Genomic DNA, 10,165 nt, shown 5'->3' with positions numbered 1-10,165 from the left:
ACTTATAGTCTGCAGAGGTGCGAGACATCTCTGTGCTTTCTGGAAGGAAGCAAGAGAAATGTAAGTGGGTTTCCGAGCTCACCTGGGAAATCAAAAGGTTTAGACACAGCTAATTTAACATTCAGACATCTTAAAACTCTAAAAGCACTTTTAGCTGTCAGAAAAGGAACAAAGCAATTTGAGGTATTATGGCAACATAATCTGTGTTTTATGTGATTTCCGAAACCGACTTCCCACAACTCCTGTATCTTATTAGTGGCACTCAGAAACGAAAACAGACTGGATGTCTAATTCTACCGGGGGAGGATACAGCTGTGTTGTTGTTTTTGTTGTTGTCTCCGTCAGCTGTTAGGCACAGAGCTCCAGATGCCACATGACAAAAATCAGATGAGGTATTTGCTCTACTGTAGACACGACAAAATGTAAGGCTGTCTCAACTGCAAGCTGGAGCCTTTCCTGTAATACATAATAGCTGCCAGTAGAGTGCAATGTTCACACAATTCAAGTCAAAGTTCATTCAGTTGCACTTTTACTATTACTGGTTGTAATGTTGGCCATGAAAGTCACATTTCTGATTCACTCATGATCTGTCACTTCAAATTTGATCATCTGACAAAAACTTCAGGTGTGATTTAAAATATAACACTGCAATCCTGCTGCTGGAAGAGAGCAAATAGAAGTGCACTTTGGTTGCAGACCGTAATTTAGCTTGAAGTTACAAGACCTTGTGTCAGCACTAAATTGGCACAACGGAGCTTCCTATCTATGACTATGCAGCATCTTTGTGCTATTTGATTTCAGTGTCCCTTTTCTTCCACTCTGCTATCTTGAGGGTATACACAGAGCAAAGACAGATAATTGTCGCTCCTGATAGGCTGCTGGTGCAGGGAGCCTCTTCAGCCTTAATAGAGAGTCTCTATTTCAGGCTCTTCAATTAAGCTGCTCTGTTCAGCCTGCTTACTGACTGCTGTGGAAAATCAGTGTCCTCAGTGTCTTTGTCCTGTGTCCTCATCTCCCTTTTCCAAACAATTTACCGTGCAAAGGTTTTCTTAACTTGGTTTAGTCCTGAAAAAAATGGACACAGAGGTCAGTGGCTTAAAATTGGATGGTCTACAGAGACTGGGCCTGCAAAACAAATGTGTAGTAGATGGGGGAACAAGGAATTGGCAAAACTGTTTTCTTTGAAAAAACAAGAATATCATACATTTCAGAGTTAAATTTTAGATTTTTTTTTTTTGGCTGTTGTTTTGTGTGTTTCTCTTTCTTTCTTTCTAAACAACTTCCATTGTTAAATCATGTTTAAACCCCAAAGTCCTACATATCCTGTTGGAAAGAATGATCTACAAATCAAAACTTCTTTGTGTCAGAGCGACTTTCTTGTTATCTCTGGTACTTTTTCTCACCTCAACTTACAAGATCACTGACTGGTGTGGCGATTTTTTGTCCATCATTCAGTTTTCTAAGACACTCTGGCTTTCTGTGAGCTCCTGTATTTAAGTCTAAACAGAACATTGACATTTAGCTCAGTGCAGAAAGAACATCTTGAAAAAAAGTGCAGTTTCAGAAGAGCTGTTTGAATGATAAAGAATATTTCCCGTAAAGGTTATAGTATGCTCAGATGGGGTCTGTGCAGCTGTAAAAGTGAAAGCTGTTCCATCAGAAGTAAAAATGCTTCAAAGGGTTTTTTAAAACTGGATGAAGCCATATTCAATCCCAAGATCTGGGGCCCCAATCGTGTTTGAGTGAATATACTGCACAACTTCAGTCTCTCTTACTTTTGTTGTATCATTCCCTACTTAGGGGAAAGTGTTCTGGTATTCAAAATGGATATTTCATTTCTATTTCACACCTGCCGCTCCATTGTACATGCCAGACATAATGTGGAGATGACACACCATAGTGGCACACATGATCAGAGGAGTGATGGAGAGAGGGAGGAGTAAATATAGCATCAGAGTCTTGGCGGGAGCTGACGACAATCTAGGACCTAATCTGAGGCAGTTATCAGCATCTGTTGCCTGGCACCCAGTTCTGTGGGGGTTTTAGTTATTCATCTATTGCTCCATATCTGTCACTTTTTTGCATCTGATTCCCCATACAGAGGATCCATCCCAGAGTGTGGGTGGATGTAACCTCTCAATACCCCCCAGTGAGTCAGTCTGTCAGTAATATACATGTGTCTTCTTTGCTCACCTCACCTGATTGCATATAGAGCTGTGAAAGAGACTGAGGTTGAAGAATTGATTTGTTTTGCCAATGGCCATGTTAAATGTAAATTGTCCGAGTACCTGACCTTGAAGCAGTCCTGATTAATCATTTGCATATCTCCAGAGTAGTAATGTGTCTTGAAGCAATAGACTGTGTCACTGTTACCAATGTATTTGTTTTCTAATCATGTGGCAGCAGCTCACAACTGCTTTGTTATGTATTTATTCACTATAGGGGCAAGTTGCTTATTTACAAAGTATTGATGGAAAGCATCGATTGTACCCTAAAAAGTGTGTGAAACTAAACAATAGTTGCTATCACCTATTGTGTTGATTTCAACCACTAAAAGATCTCTGGAAGGATTCACTGAAAAATACATAACCAGTCTAATTTATGATTGAGACAACAAGAAGTTTCAAAGCTCAGACGAACTATGGCCCACTTGGGTATGAGCTGACAAAAATGGTGTCTGCCACAAATCATGGGCTTACAAGAGACCACAGACAAATGGTGGTTTGGGATGTTAAATGTGATTCATCAGCACCCTGGGTGAGCAACTGTTTGGCAAAAGTCTCTTCTTCCAACTAGACAGACCAACCCCATCAATTTGGATGTCCACTACAGTCTTTGTTTTCAAGGCTTGTGAGTCATCCACCAAGAGCATGTTGATCAGCATGGGGCTTGGGGAGTTTTTTGACCCTGTCTGAGTTAAATACACTTCAGCTCATTTTTTAGAAGGTAAAGGTGAAGGTATTTTTTGTAAAATATGCAGGCCGAAATACATCGGTAGTGGTTGACAGCTATGAGGCACTGTAGGGCTGACAGAGTTTGATTTAATATGTCATTACAATATTAAATGATCGTCATCTTAAACCCAAATACTCCTCAACCTAAGCAGCCCTGAAACCTTGAAATGAGACTTACTGAGTCCTTAAAGATGTATACAAAGAAATGAAAAGGGTCATTGCTTTTCCTTATCAAAACAGCTGAGCCAAACCCTTGACTCCATCTCTCTGACTCTAAGAAAAAGGTCAGTGGCATGACAAGAAAAATAGCTTCCCCACTGCAGCCAGCAATGAATGATCAATACACCTGCAGAGTAATGAATAAAATATTGTCAATCATCTAGGACATAAAGGCAAAAGGGCAATGTGACAGTCTGAAGATATCATGTCTCCGTCCTGCTGATACTCAAAGTACTGTCAAAAAAACCTGCAATTTGAATAAATAATGGCACAATACAGAACACACATATCTCAGCTGGAAAAGGCGACCTGTTTATGCAGGCAACCATCCAGGCTAAAAGCACCAGATAGCAAAATTATGAATCGTAATTTAATCACATAATTGCTCCTACACTCTCCAAAAGCTAATTCCTTGTGTCTGCTCCTCTGTAACAAGTATGCAGTGTGAATTTTAATGATGGGTATTGGGGACAATTGTTTTATTCCATCTTAGACAACTCTGCTCATGACTGATGGAAAATGATCTTCAGCAGATTCACTATAATTACTCAAAGGAGAGCGCATGGATGATATGAACACTGTTATAAAACTAAATTAGATGATCTACTTCATAGGAAATATCTGAGCCATAAGAGCTCAAGAAAGGTTCTTTATCACTTCTTCTCCTGCTGTACAGTGCACATTTAAGCTATAGAGTATCCAAAGAGATGGATAAGTGTTATTGAGTGACTTTTTATATTAAGTGAGTCCATGCAGTATTTGTTATCGATTCAAAAGCTTTCAGTTCATCAGTCATGATAGGCTTTAATTCAGTAGCTGTCTACACAGAAATACCAAATGAACCCTTATATTCAACCCAATTGCCACACAAGAATATTGATATAAATGCAGTTTTTCAATGATAAAGAAGAAGATTAAGGAGTAATTTTTGGGACAACAGGTCCTTGGTTTCCAACAGAGATGGACAAAATCATGCCATATCAGCTGAAATATGAAAACTAATACTAGCATATTTTCTCAGCAGTAGCGAGCTAGCCAGCTAACACAGCCTGAGCTCCATGAGTTAGAGTTTTAAATATGCAGCTACGTGATATTGTGGTAAAATACACAAAAGGTCAGCATCCTCACTAGTTAATGATCCATGTAGAAGACAAAAATAAAGAAACAATATTGTTCTTGAAATGCAGTAAGCGTGTTAGTCCTAGTAGTGTTATAAGTATGATGACGAGAAAAAAAGCTATGACTAACTGATCCAAATCCAATACAGGCAGAACAGAGCCGCTAACATTATCCTAAAGTCAGACAGCATCTCTGGCTTCCACACAGTGGGGAAATAAATAATAATAGAGTTTTTGTGCTAGTCATGAAGACGGCTGTTTTTATTGTAACCTGTAACTGCACTTTAAACTATTGTAAATTATATGCTAGGTCTTGGAAGTAATGAATGGTTACTACTGTAGGTTGTTAGCTAGCCAGACAATATACTAACAACTGCAGCCTATGTTAGCGCAAATAAACACAGTACTAAATCCTTTCCTTCTATTCTTGTATTTTTGGCCTCTGAAAAACTTTAAAAAGCTTCCAAACCCTTTACACAGTGTATTGCTTGCAACCACATACACATTGCTTCAGCATATTGAGAAAGTACTTATTTAGTTAATTAAAACTGCAAGCCAGCTGTGCCCATGGTTGCTAAGGTTTGAATGGACAATTGCTGTTCAGGGGAGCGAATGGCCAATTCCTTTATTGGCACTGGACGTACATTGCAAGGCACAGAATGGTCTGATATGAAGGTAATTTTCTAGGGGATACTGAGCTGTTCCCATTATGGCACCATTAAGTCAGTAATATAATATAGTAATTACCTTTATCAGAATTTGGTTAAGCTGTTTCATGCAAGTTCTGCATGACATAAACACTTCTCTTTAATGTGTATGTTTATCACTGTGGTGAACATAACATACATTTAGTGTTCCCTCACTTCCCCCCTTACAGATTTTGGCTGTAACTAATCAATAGTCAAAGGATAGATTGCTTTTTGAGCAGATGGAAGTGTCCCAAAGGACAAAGCATGGCAGGGTGTCATTCAGCAGGCACAGTTCTCAGAGCCATGCACTCTACTTTTATGTTGAAATGGTGGCACTATCGATTCAGAGACACAATCGGTGAGGGCTTTCAAAGTATCTCTCTACCCCCCTCTGTATCAAAGATCTGTTTGAGGGTATTTGTGGGTGTATGTCTGTAAGAGAACCAAAATCTGAGCAAATACTCCAAGAAATCAATGAAAAATCCAAAACATTTTTTTCCAGTAATGGTTTAGAGGTAGATGAGCAGCAGGTAGGAAACACTGTCTGAATAGAGGAGTGGTATTTGAGGCAAAACAATGTCAGCAGGTCTTAATTAATTACATTTGTTAGTTTTGTGCCAGCCTCTTTCAGTGTCTTTACAAGACGTTCTGAACTCACTAAAGTCTGTGAGCCAAAATAAATCAAGCTGATCTGTTGATGGATTCAAGTAAACACCATTTGACTTTGCAGGTGAGTGAAGTAATTCTCTCTCAGATGTGGAATCACAGGCTGTGACTGCTCATATAGTGCAGTGTTTACCTCCAGCTTTGTCATTATTACTCACCAGACAGATTGATTCAAAGGCCCATCAGACCAGTTGAAGTAGATTGTTTTTTTCATGTCTCTCTATGGATCAGATTTGTTCAATGCCCTCTTTCAGTCTTAGAAATAAGCCACAATTTCTCGCCATAGCCAAGATCCTTAGAATAAGCACCATATTCTCTCATTTTCATCAGTAAAAGAACATTGGAACCTCTGAGATGACAGAGAAATTGTAGAGTGCAGCATTTGTAGTAGCTACTACGAGAAACTTGAAGAAAATGGGAAAAAGTTTTATAACAGATTTCAACTGAGTTAAAATGGATTTAAGAATAATTGCAGAGGAGGGATAAGACAAAGCTTTTTTTTTAAAAATCAAATATTAAACAGAAATCCAAAAATGGGTGGAGGTATTTAAGGAAAAGGTATTTCCCATATCACATACCACACCAGAGAGGAAATTTGACAGCCAAAAATGTCTGAATCCTGCTGCTCAAAAATTTGACATAGTCCGTCATACTTCACTCTAATCTAATTGAGTTGGAAATTAAAGCCCCAGAATAAGGTTAGTGACAGAGCTTTTATAAATGAGGTATAATAATAGCCAAAGAAAATTGGATGTAATGATATCATCAAGTCAATTTTAGGATTGCCAAGTTCTATGTAAGGGTAAAATACCCCTACTGTAGATTGAGTAATGTGAAGTGTAAATAGTATTTTTTTTTGTGAGCGATGACAGATCAGTGTGAGAATATAATGATATATTATGTGTTTGCCTTATCTGCATACATTCACACTTAAATGTCAAAAGAATTTATTGTCTTTAAAAAATAATTATGCATTACCATTAATGTCAGAACAGCAATTTTTGTACCATTAACGTTATGAGTCTCTGACGTAATGGAGTCCATTGAAAAGAACGACTCCATTATTGGCTGGAAGGCAACAATTCATACTATACGTTGAATGAAGAAATATGTCAGAAACCCACACATCCTTCATCAAAGTACCTGATTTAAATTGACTTTTAAAGTCCATCAGGTTCAGAGCAGTCACATAGCTTTCAAGCTAAATTTAACTTTGTTCATGGAAATATCATCTAAATGTCATCACAACATCATACAGTGCCTTACATCTCTTTGTGTGTTTGTGGCTGCTGACCTGTGGCTGATTGGCCACAGTGTTTCACACACTGATGCCTATACTGTTGCTTTGATTTTTATGTTCTTTGATTTTTGTGTCTCTCCATCTCCCTCACACACCTATACACACTTTATATTTTGAATCGTCAGCATCCTTGACCTTCCAAAGTTAAGAGATTTTCTATGAAAACATACTTTTAAAAAAAGTTAGTTTGTGTGTGTTTTGGAGCAAATTACTCCATACATTATCCAAAACAGTTCTTATGTTATTCTGCTCAGTTTCTGAATATACTATCTTTTCATTGTATTAAAAAAATGTTTTCATTGAGAAACCGAACATTCTTTTTCTTGTCATGGAGGCAGCAATACACTGGAATATGCACTAGCTCTACTTAATCACAAAATATAATATTAGGGCTGGAACTAACAATTATATTCAATATTGATTAATCTGTTAATTATTTGTTCAATTAAAATATTAATTGTTTAGTGTATAACATGTCCGAAAATTTTTAAAGCGTCCCCTGGAATTTCAAAGCTCAAGGTAACATATTCCATATTTCTAGTTTGTCAGTACCAAACTCAAATGCTTCCTAAATGTAAAACATGAAGAAAACCAACAATTTATCACATTGTAGAAGCTGAAACCATATAATTTTTGGCAGTTTTCTAAGTAAATGACTCAATTGTCAAAATTGTTGCTGATTAGTTTTCTGTTAATTGAGTTATTGTGTCAGTACTATATAATATTATTGTATATTTCCATTTTTACTTACAATTAAGTTGTTGTTCAGCTTGCCTCCCTACAAGAAAAATGTAGTGGATGTCTTGTGTCTGCTTAATGCTTTGATGTCTTTGAATAACTGTGTTGCAGTTAATGATGCAAACCATCATACAGTAACTAGGTCAAGACAGGAGAGACCCAGTTGGACTTTTACCTCCTTCTGTTGTCATATCAGCACAGCATTGCGTGCATGTGTGTGGGGTTTGTGGTTTGTTTGCAGGAGCATAAATGCAAGTGTGTACAAAAACAAACAGAAAACATTGCTGGCTTCCACATAAGATCCAATCTAAGCTCTTAGAGGAACTTTGTCTAGTTTGAACCCACTGAGGCTCATGATTTTGTCAGCCAGGCCTTCTATAATTGAAAATATTCATTACTATATGTAATTAATTACTTTGTCACAAATCAGCCTTGGAGTCCTTGGACCATTCATGGCGCTCATTAGAGTTTTAATTAAAACACTGACCTATGCTAACATTGCTATTTTCTGAAGGGCAATGAAATATATTGGGAAACTATATATTTTCTGTGTGTTGTATAGTACACGATGTCAACACATTAAACAATTAAGTACAATCAGCACTTAAGGGCCACTCCACTATGTTTGAATACGCTTTTATGTACATCTTTACACATTTACCTCTTCATTTTCCAAATTGCAAATGACTTTATCATTTAAGTGATAAGATTAAATCATTTAAAGCCCCATGTAATATTGCAGGTCAATTACATTCATTCGTATTCTGTGAGGGGCTCTTTGGTCTTTTTTTTTTTTTTTTTAAAGGTTAGTCATTTGTGTATGCTACAGTAAGTACTTTAAAAGCACATGTTTACCCATTCAATTTTAAAAGCAAAGTGTAACTGTGAACTAAATGCAAAACACTTTCTGAGAATATCATTTATATCAAAATTACAGTGTAGGAAAAGCACAAATTTAATGTATAATTGGTTAAATGGCCCATAACTTTAACACACCTGTGTTTTCTGGATCAATTTGCTGTAGAAAAATGAATGTTGAAACGCTTCCTTACTAAAGTCTCACTAAAATGATGAATGGAAAGCATTATGGCAAAGTATATATATAAATGCTAATTCATCCTTCTTTCCCTGCATTTTGTGTGCTTTTGGCTGTTATGAAGTACACACAGAATTTTTGTGTGGTGTTTATTTGCTGTGCTGCTCAAAGCTTAAGAGGTGCCCAGAGTCAAAATCATTTCTCTCTAAGTGGTGTGCTACCATGAGCAGCTGCTTTACACAAAAACACAGCCATTGACCATGATGTTGGCCAACACTGCAATCCATTAAAATTTTGTCTCTGAATTTGTGCATTTTCTCTGCATCTCTGCAGTGGATCAACAGGATTCACATCGATGTCACTCTGTAGCATGCTTTGTGTTTTGGATAATGAAGGATGGGCTTGGATCTCTTATAAGTGAGTCACATAATAAGTACTCAAACACAATCAATGCTGCCGGCTTTTATCTGAACTAATTTATCCACACCCACACTTTCTCATTGGGTTTATAGTCTGTCAGACGGATGGTCTGGCTTGCTTTTCCCTCTTTAAGGTACACTCTTGTGATTTTTCATTTTACATACAATGATTCAGGCTCCATCATCTTTCTATTAGTTCTTTCCTTTGTTCTTGTCTTGAAGCCAGCTCAGGCCCACTTCTCTTGCTGTTGATGCTCTGTAATTGTCCAGAGAACACCTGTGGCCCATGTCTGCACCATTGCCTGTACTTCCCTACCTTTACAGTCATGTATCTTTCTTTCTCTCTCTATCTAGCCATCTATTTCTCCATCTATCACTCTGTTTATTAAAATGTTAAAATGAGATACATTATATTCTGATTTAACAATAGAGTGGCATTAGCCTTCATTATCAACTGAATCTCCACCATATCTATCTGATTACTTTCAGTGTTATATCATGTTTTATTGATACATGGATAGTGGCTGTAGGCTTGGACAAAGAAGGATATGAAAACATCTATATTTACAGCACTCCTGCTTATTATAAATATTCATTGGTAGAAAGATTCCAGGATACTAAATCATTTGCAATTATCATGGGTCACAGAATGAAGGATGTTTTATATGTATGCTATGAAATGTGAGATGTTCTCTGAGTAGGTTATGTGTTATTAAAAGCTTCTTGCACATACATCTAGGGGTGAAGCTCCAAGCCCTCAAATAACAAGACATTACTCATTTTAGAAGCTGCATTGTTGTCATTATTGATTTAAATGGACAAATGGATGAGTGAATGTTTGTAAATAACATTAACACGGTTGCTCTGAGGTAGATGGACGCAAGTATTCGCAGTGTTTGAATAACTACGATTTATCTAGACATCAACCAACATTAATTTATCTATATACTTGAAATGTCAATCTTGTGCCATATGAGACCAACACAAAAAGGTGAACACACAGCATATAACCATAAAGTTCATATA

This window comes from Scomber scombrus, chromosome 3 (genome assembly GCF_963691925.1).
Source record: "Scomber scombrus chromosome 3, fScoSco1.1, whole genome shotgun sequence".
NCBI classification, from domain to species: domain Eukaryota; kingdom Metazoa; phylum Chordata; class Actinopteri; order Scombriformes; family Scombridae; genus Scomber; species Scomber scombrus.
Note: the sequence above shows the minus strand (reverse complement) of the source record.